Here is a 17,119-nt window from a genome sequence, read left to right as displayed (position 1 = left end):
CTTTAGTTCTTTAATCCATTTTGAGATTATTTTTGTGTCTGGTGTTAGGAAGTGTTCTAATTTCATTCTTTTACATGTTGCTGTCCAGTTTTCCCAGCACCACCTATTGAAGAGATTGTCTTTTTTCCATTGTATATTCCTGCCTCCTTTGTCAAAGATAAGCTGCCCATATGTGCATGGGTTTGCCTCTGAGTTCTCTATTCTGTTCCATTGATCTACATTTCTGTTTTTGTGACAGTACCATGCTGTCTTGATCACTGTGGCCTTGTAGTATAGTTTGAAATCAGGAAGCCTGATTCCACCAGCTCCATCTTTCCTTCTCAAGATTGCTTTGGCTATTTGGGATCTTTTGCGTTTCCACAGAAATCATAAGATTTCTTGTTCTAGTTCTGTGAAAAATGCTGTTGGTAATTGATAGGGACTGCATTGAATCTGTAAATTGCTTTGGGTAGTAGAGTCATTTTCACAATGTTGATTCTTCCAATCCAAGAACATGGTGTGTCTCTCCATCTGTTTGTATAGTCTTTGATTTCTTTCATCAGTGTCTTATAGTCTTCTGCATATAGGTCTTTTGTCTCCTTAGGCAGGTTTAGTCCTAGGTATTTTTTTCTTTTTGTTGCAATGGTAGATGGGAGAGTTTCCTTAATTTCTCTTCCTGCTCTTTCGTTGTTAGTGTATAGGAATGAAAGAGATTTCTGCACATTAATTTTGTATCCTGCTACTTTGCTAAATTCATCGGTTAGTGCTAGCAGTTTTCTTGTAGAATCTTAGGGTTTTCTATGCATAATACCATATCATCTGCAAAGAGTGACAATTTTACTTCTCCTCTTCCAATTTGGATTTCTTTTATTTCTTTTTCTTCTCTGATTGCTGTGGCTAAAACTTCCAAAACTATGTTGAATAATAGTGGTGAGAGTGGACACCCTTGTCTTGTTCCTGTTCTTAGAGTGAAATATTCTCAATTTTTCACCATTTAGAATGATGTTGGCTGTTGGTTTGTCATATATGGCTTTTATTATGTTGAGGTAATTTCCTTCAATGCCCATTTTCTGGAGAGTTTTTATCATGTCATGAATTTTCTCAAAAGCCTTTTCTGTATCTATTGACATGATCATATGGTTTTTATCCTTCAATTTGTTAGTATGATGTATCTCATTGATTGATTTGTGTATACTGAAGAATCCTTGCATTCCAGGGATAAACCCCACTTGATCTTTTTAATGTGCTGTTGGATTCTGTTAGCTAGTATTTTGTTAAGGATTTTTGCATCTGTATTCATCAGTGATATTGGCCTGTAATTTTATTTTTTTGTGACATCTTTGCCTGGTTTTGGTATCAGGGTGATGCCTGGTGATCATAGAATGAGTTTGGGAGTGTTCCTCCTTCTGCTATATTTTGGAAGAGTTTGAGAAGGATAGGTGTTAGCTCTTCTCTAAATGTTTGATAGAATTTGTCTGTGAACCCATCTGGCCCTGGGCTTTTGTTATTGGGAGATTTTTAATCACAGTCTCAATTTCTATACTTGTGATTGGTCTGTTCCTATTTTCTATTTCTTCCTGGTTCAGTCTTGGAAGGTTATACCTTTCTAAGAATGTATCCATTTCTTCCAGCTTATCCAACGTATTGGCATATAGTTGCTTGTGGTAGTCTCTTATGATTTCTTCTATTTCTGTGGTGTTGGTTGTTACTTCTCCTTTTTCATTTCTAATTCTGTTGATTTGCGTCTTCTCCCTTTTTTTCCTCATGTGTCTGGCTAATGGTTTTTCAATTTTGTTTATCTTCTCAAAGAGCCAGCTTTCAGTTTTACTGATCTTTGCTATTGTTTCCTTCCTGTCTTTTCCATTTATTTCCCTAATTGTTTTAGGTGTAAGGTTAGGTTGTTTATCTGAGATTTTTCTTGTTTCTTGAGGTAGGACTGTATTGGTATAAAATTCCCTCTTAGAACTGCTTTTGCTGTGTCCCATAGGTTTTGGGTTGTTGTGTTTGCATTGTCAGTTGTTTCTAGATATTTTTTGACTTCCTCTGATTTCTTCAGTGATTTCTTCATTGTTTAATAGCATATTGTTTAGCTTCCATGTGTTTGTATTTTTTACAATTTTTTTCCTGTAATTGATATCTAGTCTCATGACATTATGGTCATAGAAGATGCTTGATATGATTTCAATTTTCTTGAATCTACCAAGGCTTAATTTGTGACCCAAGATGTGATCTATCCTGGAGAATGTTCCATGTGCACTTGAGAAGAAAGTGTATTCTTTCTATCTTCTTATTTGCTTAAAGTATAAGCACCAAATTGATGGCTCAACCATGACAAAGTGCCTTAATTTTACATTAACCCAGGTTAGCTTTACCACTGTTGTGACATATGTGGTTTCTTTATTTGATGATATAAGTAATTTTCATAACTTTAAAAATTAATTTTCTGCTCTTAATTTGCAATATGATAAACACCAGGCATAAAGTAACACAATCGTTTACTAAAAACAATTAGTAGAGTTATTTGTGGGTGTGGATGAAAGCAAAATGAATTTATTTTATGAAAAGAGTACAAAAGTGTCCTCTTTAATTTTACTTTAGTAATAAATTTGAATTAAACTGTTGTAATTACAGTTGTGTTGTACCTAAATTAGCCATTCATAAGAATTATTTGGGAAGGTTTTAGAAATACTAATTCTGAGAATCAGCTAAAGATAGTGATTATGATGGCCTTAAAGTGAAATTTTAGATTGGTGTTTTTCCTGACTATTGGCACCACACCTCCCTTTTCTAAGAGCACTTATTTTAGAAAACTTACAATTATAAATTCTTTCTCTGCCCCCTTGTGATATAAATCTCCTATAACCCCGAAGTGTCTTTCTCAAGGATCTGGGAGACAGTCCTTTGAAAGTAATCATCAAGAAATTTGGGGCCCTATCTCCCAGTCCCTGTGGTAGGTGGAAACCTAACTCAGATAAAGTACCAATTAGAAAACACAGATGGGTTAATCACAATGACCCACATCTCACTAATGTCCTGTAGTAATTTTTCTACTAGCTCACCCTTTTGTACTTATCCCTACTTTTGTTTCAGAGGAGTTGAGTTCAACCTCTATTGCACTTCTTAAGTCCAGTCTTTTTGCTTATTTAAGAAGTCCAGTTCAATTTTTCTTTGACAATCGTTAACCAAGTTAATCTCCCCCATCCCTTAATCTCATTAAAATGATCATGAAAATATATCAAAGGGGAATGATTCATAATGGCACTGAGGATAGGTAGAGTAGACATAAGAGGCTAGAAACTTAAAAGAATTTCTAGGAGTTAACAATGGGATAGTTTGAAGAATACACCAAAATATAGGAAATCATCGGTGAACATTTTGGAGAATATGGTAGTGGTGATGGGACTCTTTTGCCATTCTTTCTAAAGAAGACTCTTTGGAGACAGGATTCAATGTAGGGGTCTACATATATTAGAAGCAAGATGGAGAAAGAGGACACAATCAGAGCCATTTGTTAGTTGCCTACATAGGAACGACTATGTCAGTTCTCATTCACCTGCTCAACATCCTTGCGTGTATAGGATTTGTGAAAGCAGTATCAGCTTCTGTGCTAAATTCAGAGATCTTTTCTTTAAAGCTACTGAGTAATCTGCCTGACAAGATGATTTTGGATATAAATTAAAGAAATTTCAAATAAACATTGCTTATATGATGTGAATGTTTTTCTTACATAACAAGAAGTCTGGAAGAAGGATTACTTACAGTTTGGCCTTGAACTCTCCTTCACCTTCTTCAGCCTGCGGTATAGTCCTTAAATGTGTACTATCATTGTTTGAAAATGGAATCACAGGCAGACATATTAACACTGAAACAAGAATATACTTGTTTTTATTGGTAACCTTTTTATGCAATGGAAAAAACATATTTCTATGATAATTTTTTCTCAAAAAAATTCAAGTTGGATGAAAGAATATAAAAATATTACGGTGTGTGTGTGTGTGTGTGTGTGTGTGATGTAAGTGAATGTATATATTGTATAACTTCTGAAGCTGTGCATCACAGTGGTCAATATTAACCAGATTTTTTTTTAAATCATCCATCCTATAAGGGATTATTTTATTTTTTTTAGAGAAAAAATTTTTAAAAAACATCTTTTTCTTTAACTTCACTTTCATGATTGTAGAATAATTGTATATGCTAAATATGCTATTTCTACATGCATTACAACTTTTACTTGAAACTATTGTTTCAAAGAGTAACTGAATTAGCTAAAACATATATAAGCTAAACAAAGGAGGATCTTTACTCATTTATTTTTTAAATACCTCAAAATGTAAATGTTATACAATAGGTTCTATTTATCCTAAATTAACATTAAATAAACCATAAAATATTTTTTAAAAATATCCCAGAGGATGCTATTTATTTTTTATTTATTTTGAGCATTTTTATTCAATTACTTTTTAAACATTTAAAGAGTGTCTACTTTACATCAGGCACTGTATTTGCCATTGTGTAATTGACTACATAGACATGCAACTTAGAAGGAGACAATGTAAATATACACTATTTCTTATTAAAAAATTTTATTATAACAATGTAAATATATTAGTTTATTTATTATATCAATGTAAATATACTATTATTAAATATATATTTAAATATATGTATTTATTTTATAATATATTATATTATAGTTATATAATCTCTATATACTATATAATATATATTATAATTATATAGATTATAATTATAATTATATTATATATCATATGTTATATATAATAGAATTAATAAAGCTAACATGAAAGTGTAATCAATGGCAAAGAGCAATGTCTCTGTAGGCAAGTTGGTATTTGAGATGAGTCTTAAAAGATGAAAATTTGTAGACTGGAAGATTTAGGGGCTGAACATTCTCGTCATTTTAATAGCAAGAAGAGGAAGAAAGTGAAAAGCTACAGTATATTTGTTAAGAGCTGAGCTGAAGAAAACTTGGCTGCCAGGTGTTGGTGTAGTTGATTTAAGACAAAAGGCAAACTGAAAGTAATAGTCAAGTCCTTAATCACTTTGTGTAATAATAACAGAGAAAATAGAAGAAAGCATCAGCTTCCCCCTGGAACAGCACTGGGTAAGTGTCAATTGATCAATGCTGATGTAGGGGATTTTTGGTGTAGAGGGAGCTATGAACAACAGGTTCCAATAATTTTATGGACCCTGGGGGGCCAGAGACTGAGCGTTGAGGGAGAGGAGCGAAGGGGTAAGAGTGGGAAAGTACTGAAAACTGAGTCAGAGTGAGACAAAGTATCTTCACGTTCCTGATTTGGAGACTTCCAAATGGCAGCATCTAGAATACACCTGCATATATGCATAAGAGCATGGCTGCCAGGGAGACCTGAGTTCTTGACTCCAACTCCCTTCAGAGCCTGCAATATGTTGGCTGTACACCAGACTGATGTGGGGAGGGTAGCTTTTTCTGATAATACCTGTCAGGTAAATCCTTGATAATTGCCTATAGTTGGGCCTGAAAGATTACACATAGTTTTTTGGCAAAGAGCTGAACTCCTCAATAGTCAGTATATATTATTCATTCAGAATTATTTGGCCATACAATATTCGATGGAAGATGATGTTAGAAAGCTAATTTTATGGAAGGTCATAGAAGATTTTTGAATGCCATGTGATGGAATTTATCCTTAACAGCATAGAAACTTTTAAAGGATTTTTGTATTAATCTTATAAAGATCTTGCAGTCTCAATCATACACATTTATTGAAGGGTTTTATCAAGTGACTGAACCAATAATATTTGCAGTTTAGAAATGTAGTGTCATTGCAAAATATTAGTAGAGATAAAAAGGAAATTTTCATAATGATGGAAAAAAGTGAAATTTACCAGGGAAATATAACAGTACTAACTTTGTGCATTATTAGTAATATAATCTCAAAAATATAAAGCAAATATGGACAAAAGTGGGACAGAGAAAATCCAAAATCATAATGAAAAATATTAATAATACTCTTATAGAAACTTATGAAACAACAAAAAATTAGTAAGGGTATCAACAATTTGAACAATCCATAATAAAAACATAGTCAAACATATTAGCAAAATGATTAGGGTATATAAAAAGGATAATGCAATATAATCAAAGTTAGTTTTTCCAGAATTATGAGTTTGGTTTAACATTTTAAAAATCAGTCAATGTAATTCTCCATATTAATAGAATAAAAGAAACAGTTTACATGATTACATGGATAGATTCTATTAAAATTGTTATGATAAAAAAACTTAGCAAACTAGGAAGAAGGGACATTCATTCATCCATCTGAAAGAGTATGGGTAGATAGATGACATTTATACAGCTACCATCACATTTAATAGCAAAATGTTTTAAAAAAGTTTTTTCTAGATTGGAAATGATTTAAGAATGCCCATTATCATCATTTTTATTTATTAGAAGATGTAACCAGTGAAAAAATCAAGCAAAACAACAAGGTGAGTGATTGAAAATAAAGAAAGAAAACAATTACTTGTATTAATTGTGAAAAACTAAACTTACAAACCTATCAAAATATTAAATTTAATAAGTGTGTCAACAAGGATTGATGAATACAGGATCAATATACAAAAATCAACTGTATTTTTATAAATAGGTAATAAGCAATTAGAAATTAAACACAAAAGAAACTAATTCCTAATACCAGGAAGTTTGAAAATATAAAATCTAGAGAAAAAAAAAGTTGTCTAGAAAAGCTTCAAATAAAATTTAAAACATTACCAAAAACATTAATAAAGAAAGAAAAATGGAGGGACATATTATATTATGAAATAGTTATCTTAATGTTTTAAACATATTAGCACTCCCTAAAATATTTAATGAAATTCCAATAAAAATCTCAAATGTTTTATGATGGCAGTTGAAATGAAAATTTCAAAATTTATTAGCAACGCAAAGGGTCAATGATCTCTCATATCCACTTGAAGAGCAAAGTGGAAAGAAATTCATCACTTAACATCAAGATTTATATTAAAAAAGATTTATATTAAAGCTGTACTAATTTGGGGGAGAAGGCAGAGAAAAGATCTGGTGTGGAATCAAGAAATAGCATCTAGCACTAGTTTGTGACCAAGGTGGCTTAAGACAGTGGAAAATGTTGTCTTTAATATTGGGTGCTAGATCAATTGAATACACACGTGGACAAATAGCCATAATAATGATAAATAAACTTAATTCTTACAACAGATCCTACACAGAAAATAGTTCTAGGCCACTTGTGAGAGCAGCAAAACAATAAACCTTCTAGAAGAAAACATAAAAGAATACCTTAATGAAGTGGAAATAAACAAAGATTTCCTAAAAATGATTAACCATTAAAGTATTAAAAATTGCTCAAATGGACTACATTAAAATTCCTAAAAGCTGTCTATTAAATGACATGATAAAGAAGGAAGCTATGGAGTCAAAGCCAGTATTTAAGACAAAAAGTTTACATCTAGAATTCAGTAAGAAATGGCAGAAAAGCCAAAAGAAAAATGAGCAAGAGATGTGAACAGGCATTGCACAAGAAGGAAATCCAAATGGCCAATATATTTATGAAAAGTTACTTAATCATAAGGTGATACCAAGCAGTATGTTTCAAGTTTAAGAAGTTTAAGTTTAAGAAGACGGACAGTTCCAATGAGTGAGGACAGGAATGAAAAACAGAAAGAAATCAAATGTCCTTGCAATGGGGTTTCAGTAAAACTTGTGTAATGGTTTATGAATGCAGAAATGAAGAAAGCACTGGAAAGTAAGATGTAATATCATGAAAAGATCATCATGATGTGTGTTTGTGTGTGTGTGTGTGTGTGTGAGGGAGAGAGAGATTGAGAAATAGAAGGAGGAAGAGACAAGATAATCCGAATAATATTGCACACACAATAACTTGATTTTTTAAAAAATGAGAAAAAACTAAGATGATGTGAAGGAACAATGTTATATTTTTCTGTTAAAATAATAATATAAAAAGTATTATAGAGATGTCACAGAAATAAAAATAAAACATCACAGATATATTTTTCATATATTTGCATATGTTGTAAACATTATAAAATGAGAATATTTTATATGATTATATTAAGCTACTGTCTACCCTAAAAAGCAAATAATATGAGGGATATAATTTCCTAATTCTTCCTGTTTCAGATAAGAGTGCCAAAAGTACTAGCCTTTTGTCCTACGCCACTGTCACCATCTGCCAAATTAAACACACACACACATACTCTACTTTCCTCTGGGGAAACAGCACATTATCTGATGGGAGCTTTTTTTTTTTTTTTAAGCTCTTTATTGGAATACAATTGCTCTACACTCTTGTACCAGCTTTTGAGGTACACCAAAGTGAATCAGCTGTATTTATACATATATCCCCATATCCCCTCCCTCCCGTGACTCCGTCCCACCCTCCCTGTCCTGGTCCTCTAAGGCATCACCTGATGGGTGCTTTTAAAGAAGACACTGTGAAGGTGTCTCTCAGCCCCTTCCTTCCTCTCCCTACTTTGGTATTTCCCACCGTCCAAATCTAAATCCCATGTCACCACTGTGCTGGGCACAAGGCTGGCAGGCCTCTAGTTCTGTCAATGTCTGTGCAAAGAAAAGACACTTTTGTATGGGTGAAGTATGAACAAGCCACTGTAGCCACGAGAGATCTAAGCAAATTGTTTTACCAGTCAGTAATAGGACTCATATTCCCATCTCTGTCTCCCCTATCTATCTTTCCTTTGGATCTCAATATAGTGTTACTTGTTGAATTGACTACAATGCCATGAAAAAGATTAATAACATATGGCATCGTGCCTGTCCTTTGAGCCTAAATTTTCCTTTAAGATATTAATCTCTTTGTGACTATTTCATATTCTATTTGTATTGAATATTGTATCTTATAGTATGAGCATTTTCTACTTCATTGCCTCAGTTACCTAGTTAACCTTGATGACTAATGAAAATTATAATGGAGCAATCATACTGCAGGCATACAAAAATGGAGTCGGGTGGTCATTGTGCATCTGGTCTCAGATACCTCTCTGCCCCACTGAGAACTTGAACTCTGAACTGTACTTGGCCCAAGGACACCACCTGCCACCTGCAAGCTTATGATCTCAAGGTTTCCTCTTGTTACTGCAACCAGTACGAACCCAAATTAATCCTTATTTAACCGGCACCCTTACTTCTTGCCAGCTCCAATTCTAATTCTTGATAAGCAACTCATGTAAATAACTGTAACCTTGCAACTTTTTGCCTTTACAAGCCTCCCTCATTTTGTAGTTCAGTGGGACATAATTCAAGTGCCTCTTAAATCTGTGTCTCCCAGGCTGCAATCCTAACAAACCCCAAATAAACATCTTTTTATTTCAATCAGGTACCCATTTCTAAAATTTTGTTAACAACCAGAAGATGGCAAAGTAAAATATTTTCTGTTTCAGGACCAGAATAAAAATAGCAAAATAACAGTTAACCACTATTGGGACAAAAGTAAAAGTTGTAGAAGACAGGAAATAGGAGGTAAATTAGAATACAGGGAATGGAAAGTTACAAAGAATGTTTCCAAAATGTAATCCTTCCTCCTAATAATGTCCAATGTAATGTCTCTGCATTAATCTGTGCCTCATTTAATTTAAATTAATCAGATTTGGAGAAAGTGTTTTAAGGAATAGGCTCTGGAGTTAAATTCTCTGGGTTCAGATCACAGAGCTATTGCTCATTGGATCTGTTCTTCAAGATACTTAATCTTTTTATGACTGAGTTTTATAATCTATGGAGGAAGATAATGACTAAATCTACCTCATAGAGTTGTGTGGAAAATGTGAGAAAATACACATAAAACATTTTGTACAATATCTGTATGATGACCCCATAAATGTGAGATCTATTACAATTACTATTTATATTATTATCATTACAGTGCTCACATGCAACATTTGTCCTTGGTATTTTAAAAATAAAATTACTTAATATTCAATTTGACCTGGCTGTAAAGCTCAGGGATTTTGTTTTTGTTTTATTAAAACCCTTCTTTGGTTTGCAGCTTCTTAGGAATTCTCTTCTGTGCAAAATAACTCCCAGAGCCTTTGAAAAATAGAAAAGAATCACTTGGATTTATTATTTTGATCTTACATGAATCCACAGTATCTTCTTCTTGTTTAGTAGAGTGAAAACTTGTGGTAGAGATGAGTTAACGCACTAGCAGTCCAACACCATTAAAGTTTCCAGTAGCTTAAAATAAAGTGACTTGCTTTTTTCCACAGCTTTGCCACTAACAGGCCCCCAAGCCCCGCTTGATAGTCAAGTTATCAGACAACTGTCAAGAGCCACAATAAATGTATTCAAATCTCTGCAGAATCTCTTTCTGTCTGTCATTATTTCCATGGTCTACAAATCAATAAAAATATGCCAAATGCTTTTAGAGCATTGTAACTTGATGCTTTGGGGTGTGGACTCAGATGATGTTTAGTACTCTTTATTATAGACTCAATAAAGGGTCACTAATGCCTTCAGTGGCTTTAAGACAGTGTCTAATTCCAAATGCTGCATGTTAAATCAGTGATGCTATAGAAGACATCTTTCCTAAATAGCATTGTCAATTCTTGGCTGTATTAAAAAGTTTCTCTCTTTCTCTTTTTCTTTTTTCTTTTCTTTCCTTTCCTTTCCTTTCCTTTTCTTTCCTTTCTTTTCTTCCTCCCTCCCTCCTTCCTTCCTTTCCTCCTTTCTTCTCTCACCCTTTCTTTCTCTTCCTCCTTCCTTCCACCATCACCCACCCCACTCTTGCTCATTTTTGCCTTAGAGATTGTTATAAGCTCTTAACCTGCAATTAGTGTCATCATTACATTTTTTTATAAATATTTCTTAAATGTAATAAAATCATTTTCAAGAGGTACATTTTTAAGACATTCAATTTGGAAAAATCAGGTAAATGTCTTAAAAATAAATGTGATTGAATCAGTAGTTATAGCTGGGCAGTGCATCCTAAGGTTCTATTCCTTAGGATTTCCAGTATGTTTTTTTCCAAATTTTTCTTCAAAGAACAACCATGCAACAACAACAAAAAAATAATAAAGCTATAAAACACAATATTATCTAAAAAGTACTTGGTACTTAACTCTTGTAGATAAATATAAGGAAGTATTATAATTCCTCTTATATGTCCTATCAAGAAATATCCAAATTATGTTTTACAAGTTATATCTCCTTTCAGGAATAAGAAAAATTTCTGCTTACACACAATACCACAAACTGCCTTTTGAACACTATTCTATTAATATTCACTACATTTCTTTGAGTTTATTAGTCTTCTTTAACTTTATGATCAGAGGAAATAAATGTAGATAGGTTGATTATCTAAGGTCTACAAATGAAATCAGCTGCTTGCACTCAATATCTAATTCAAATTTTATTGCCTTCAAAATGCTGATGGAAAAGGAAATCCACCAAGGTTTTTACAAAACCGAGAAAGTTCTCATAATCATCCCCGCGCCCAAGATCTTTAAGAATAACTAAAGGAAAAGCATATTTAAATGGGTTGATAATATTGATTTCATTCTCTTAAATGCATAAAGAGATTAAATTTTCAAAGTACACTAAGGATTAAATAGAAAACCAAATACAATATGCATACAATGAGATTGAATTATATGAAGCAATATGTTAATGTATGATGAGTAGTAAATGAATTACATTAAAATGTTTGCATATAAACCTTTCTCCAAACCAGTTTCTTAGACTGTGAACAAGGAAAAAGATTCCTCAGCCCTTGGGATAAAACTGAAGGCATTGTTATACTTAGGGAAAAGCAAAACATGAAAGTATGTGACAGGAACATACAGATTTTTGTGCAAAATGAATAAAATGAATAAGCAAATATTTTGCATAGTCTTTGAGAATCACACACTATCAAGACTGTAGCACTCAATATTTATACCATTAACCAGGGGAAACACTGACCACAGAGTGCCATAACTGCCCTTCCTTCTACAAGGTGTCAAGAAAGGTGGATTTAAAATTTTGGATAATGCAACTGTCCTAAAAGACATTCGCCTATTTTGTTTTTGGTGGAGGGTAATTTTTTTAAATTGAAGTAGCTGATATACAATATTATGTAAGTTACAGTTTTATAATATAATGACTCACAATTTTTAAAGGTTATATACCATTTACAGTTATTATAAAATACTGGTTATAGTCCCTGTGTTGTACAATATATCCTTGTAGCTTATTTAATACAAAATAGTTTGTGCCTCTTCCTCTCCTACCCCTATCTTCCCCCTCCCTGCTCCCCTCTCCACACTAGTAAGCACTAGTTTGTTCTCTTTATCTGTGAGTCTGCTTCTTTTTTGTTATATTTATTAGTCTGTTGTATTTTTTGGATTCCACATATAAGTGATATCATACAGTATTTGAAAGACATTCACTTACTTTTGGTTCACAGCAGAGTATGTTCATTGTTTTTCACACAGATATTGTCTGCTACTACTTAAATTGCTCTTACCCAGTGACCTGAAACAGATAAATTGCAGTGAGACTTGCAGAAGAAATGCATTAAAAGGAAAAACAAGTATTACTGAATTAATATGCCTCAATTGCACACCTATAATAGATAATATTTGCATCCATCTCACCTAAACCAAGTCAAACCAGACAAACATAAATGAAGGTGTCCCTCCTCATGATGAAGGAAAAATCACTTCCTCAGTTTTGGTATGGACCTTATCCTCTTGCTTGTTTTCAGGGATCATCCTTCACTTTAATTTCCCTTCACTATCTCTACCATCTCTTTTCTTAAAAACACCTTTAAAATAAAGCAATGAAACAAATTAGAGTTAAATACAGAAAAACATAATCTTGCAAATATATTTTATACAAAATCTTAACATATGTAACAAGTTTTAAAATTTACAATTGAATAAAGATAGAAAAGTGAGAAAAAATACGTATATACATATTAGCCACTTATTTGACCACCGCCTCAAATACTATCTTCCATTTCCCTGTGATAGTCACTAAAATGTAGCCATCGCTGTATTTTCCTCTAATTCATTCTATAATTTCACATAGTTATGTCTATCCCTAGATAAGAGCTATTAATACTTTTATTTTAATTGTAAATTATATCATTGCAAAAATAAAGATTTTCTGTTTTCATAAACAATTGGGTTTTGGTACCTATCTTTACTGATTCTTTTAAATTAAGTAATTCCATTTCATTATTATATACATGTAATGGAAAAATAGACTACATTTTATTTCTAACTGTTCTTATTTATGTTATAATCCCATACTAAGAACAAATTCATCATTTACTGTTTAATAGAAGGTGAGTTTTAGAGGAGGATTGCCAGAGATAGCTGCTGGTATTCTATGAGTTTGTAGGATAGTTGATCACCAGTTGATCACCTCTAGTGAAATGACAGGGATTCAAGGGGCCCCTGTGGAAAGGTCCATATGCATTTCCTCTAGGATACAATGGACTGGTGTCAAATTTCTGCTTGACAGCTCTATAGGTCTAGAGATGGGCTAGCTAGCTGCCAACTGACAAGCCATATTAGATCTTTCTGCTTCAGTGGGATCTGCTCAAACTAGATTTTATTTAGTGTAAAGGATGAATATATTAGTGTTTTCCATAGAGTGGTTGGGGGCTGAGAGGATAGTGCACAGGAGGGTGTCATGCTAGGCCTTTCCATGAAGTGCACCTGGCAAAGAAAACAGACTTCAGCAGAGGAAAGCTGGGGAGGCCAACAAATTACTTGTTGCAGTCACAGAGAAAAAGAGCATAATCCACAGGAAGAGCACTGCTGTGAGACATACCCAGTACTAGGGTTGCTCTGATAACCACACTATCCCTCCAGGATAGGGGTCTGCTTTTAACACCTTCTAGGTCAACACAAGAAAATGTTAGCTTATATATTACCAGTCTATGAAGACTTATCACACCTTCTAATGTCTCACCTTTTATTCCATCCCTAGACTTCCATTCTTGGACAATGTGGGTGGGGGGAGAGGGAGGAGGGCAATAACTGTGAAGGTGAGCAATAAGGAGAGGGAAGAAGTAATAGCCTGACAAGATTTTTGTTCTCAGGGTAGACACTCCCCACTCACTACAGAGTGGAACTCAGGTTTGGAAAATAATGCAACCAGAGAGTTTTTTAATTATTATTTTACAAGACTGAGCTTTCTATCGTTTCTTTTACTTTTTAATTGAGTATATTTTGTGACTCAGAATATTCAGAAAAGAATAATGTCTTGCAAAAATGTTCAAAGTAAAATAACTTCATCAAATAAAGATAAAGGAACACAGAGAGATGAAGACAAAATTACTTTACTACCTCATTCATGATTCATGTTTTTGCATCATACAGATTTCTACCAATTTTTCATATAAAATGCTAGTTGTGCTTTATATAACTCCACAGGCACACAAGTGGGTGCTTTCCTAAAATAGATGCTTAAAGTAGAATTCTTAAAATTAGTAGAAATCCTAAGTAGGCCTTAGAGTATGTGCCTTGTAAGTTGTACTAGATACTATCATATCATACTCCAAGCTGGTTATAACAATTTGTACTCTCATAGAAGTGAATAACTACGCGTTTCTCATAATCTTTCCAACAACTCATTTATTTTATGACTTCAAGTGGGATTTTTAATTATATCTAAATTTTTAATTTTTCTGTAGTTGCACATATCACTATTTCCCTTTACTATTTTTTTACATTTTATAACTTGTTTAAGAAAATACAGTTTTCTGCAAAAATCATAAAATTATTGGCTTTTAATTTCTTCAGGTTTTGGCTTATTTATTTTTAAATAATTAATCTACTTCCAATTAATTTCTGTTCATCATGAAGCATATATATATACATATAAAAAGTCAATTTCCCTAATGCCATTTATTAATTATATTAATTGTTTTACTGGTTACTGTTCTCTATTTGATTATAAACCAGTTTTTAGAGTATATAGTCAAACTCTTGAACAACATGGGTTTAAACTTCACAGGTCCATGCAAATGTGGATTTTTTTTTCAATAAACATATTGGAAACATTTTTGGAAATTTGTGACAATGTGAAAGACCTTGCAGATGAAATGCATAGCCTAGAAATGTTGAAAAAAAAATAAGAAAAAGGGACATCATGGATGTATAAAATATACATAGATACTAGTTTATTTTATCATTTACTACCATAAAATATACATAAATCTATTATACAAAGTTAAAATTTATCAAAAATAATGTGCACAAACACTTGCAGACCATACATGGAGACATTCACAGTCAAGAGAAACTTAAACAAGGAGGCAGTATTAAGTTATAACTGCATAAAATTAACTATAATATATATTGTACTATTGTAATAATTTTGTAGCTACCTCCTTTTGCTATTGCAGTGATAAATATTGTGTCTCTGCTTAAAACACCTTGTGACTGTAATCATGGTCATGTTTAGTGCAATATCTTAGATCCTGAATAACACCGCAGGACCCAAACAATTTGCCACTAGTGATACTAGAAATGCTTTCAAGATGCAGAGAAAAGCCAGAACATTACAAGAAAAGTTGAACTGCTTGATGTGTACCTTAGATTAAGGTGTGGAGTTGCGGTTGTCTGCCATTTCATGATAGATGAGTCCAATATAAGTACCACTGTGAAAAAAGAAAATTCATGAAGTTCTTGCTGCCAGGAAGAGCTAGAACCTTGCACTTTTGACAAAATATCTTTTTATCTCATATTGAAAATACAGCTTTTATGTGAGTATAGAATTGCTATAAGAAAGGCATACCTACAGACTTTTAATATGATTCAATAAAAATTTTGAAGCCATTATAAGACAACTTAAAGCAAGATAAGTGAGGGATCTTAAGCTGGAGAATTTAATGCCAGCAAAGGATGGTTTGATAATTTTAGAAAGAGGTTTGGCTTAAAAAATGTCAAGATAGCAGGAGAAGCAGCTTCTGCTGATGAAGAGGCAGCAGACAAGTTCCCAGATGCCTTTAAGAAAATCATCAAGAAGAAGGGATATCTGCCTGAACTGTTATTTAATGAAGATGAAAATGTCCTATTCTGAACAAAACAAAACAAAACAAAAACAAATGCCACAAACAGCATTTAGGAAAGAAGAGAAGCAAGCAGAATTTAAGGCACAAAGGAATAGACTAACTCTACTGTTTTGTGCAAAGGCAGTCAGGTTTATGATAAAGACTGCTCTTAATCTATAGAGCTGCTAACTCCCAAGCCTCGGAGGGAAAAAGCTAAACACCAGCTGACAGACTTTTGTTTGCACAACAAGAAGTCCTGGACAATGAAAACACTTTTTCCTGAACTGGTTCCACTGATGCTTTGTCCCGAAGTCAGGAAGTACCTTGACAGTAAGGGACTGTCTTTTAAAGTTCTTTTGATATTAGACAATGTCCCTGGCCACCCAGAACCCAATGAGTTCAACATCAAAGGCATTGAAGAGTGGTCTACTTGCCCCTAAACACAATGTCTGTAATTGTGCCTAGATCAGGGGGTTACAAGGAACTCATCAACTCTATGGAAAGAGTTGGCAGTGCTGTGGAAGAGAACCCCAATAGAGCACCATAGACATCTAGAATAAATACACCGCTGAGGATACCATTGATGTTAGAACAAGCCATGAAAACATCAAGCCTGAAACAACAAGTTCTTGCTGGAGAAAACCATGTCCAGATGTGCATGACTTCACAGAATTTACAACAGAGCTAATCAAGGAAATCGTGTGATTTTGAATATGGCAAAATGGGAGGGATAGATTGAGAGTTTGGGATTGACATGTACACACTGCTATATTTAAAATAGATAACCAACAAGGAGCTACTGTATTGCACAGGGAAGTCTACTCAATATTTTGTAATAACCTAAACAGGAACAGAATTTGAAAAAGAATAGATACGTGCATACATATAACTGAATCACTTTGCTATACACCTGAAACTAACACAGCATTGTTAATCAACTATACTCCAATATAAAATACAATTTAAAAAAATGGTGGGAGCTGAAGTGTTTCGAGATATAGATCTTGGAGAAATTCGAGAGGTAATAGACATGACACCAGAGGAATTAGCAGAACACAACTTAGAGATGAGTGCTTCCA

At 33.2% G+C, this 17,119-nt stretch overlaps 1 pseudogene; it reads left to right on the top strand.

Moving 5' to 3' along the window:
* Window positions 1-16,480, top strand: part of LOC130854920 (nuclear receptor coactivator 7-like) — a 140,173-nt pseudogene extending 123,693 nt beyond the window's left edge.
* Window positions 16,481-17,119: the final 639 nt, after the last annotated feature.

The sequence above is a fragment of the Hippopotamus amphibius genome, chromosome 6, assembly GCF_030028045.1.
Source record: "Hippopotamus amphibius kiboko isolate mHipAmp2 chromosome 6, mHipAmp2.hap2, whole genome shotgun sequence".
In the NCBI taxonomy this organism is placed as follows: domain Eukaryota; kingdom Metazoa; phylum Chordata; class Mammalia; order Artiodactyla; family Hippopotamidae; genus Hippopotamus; species Hippopotamus amphibius.
This window is presented reverse-complemented; position numbering and strand designations above follow the sequence as displayed.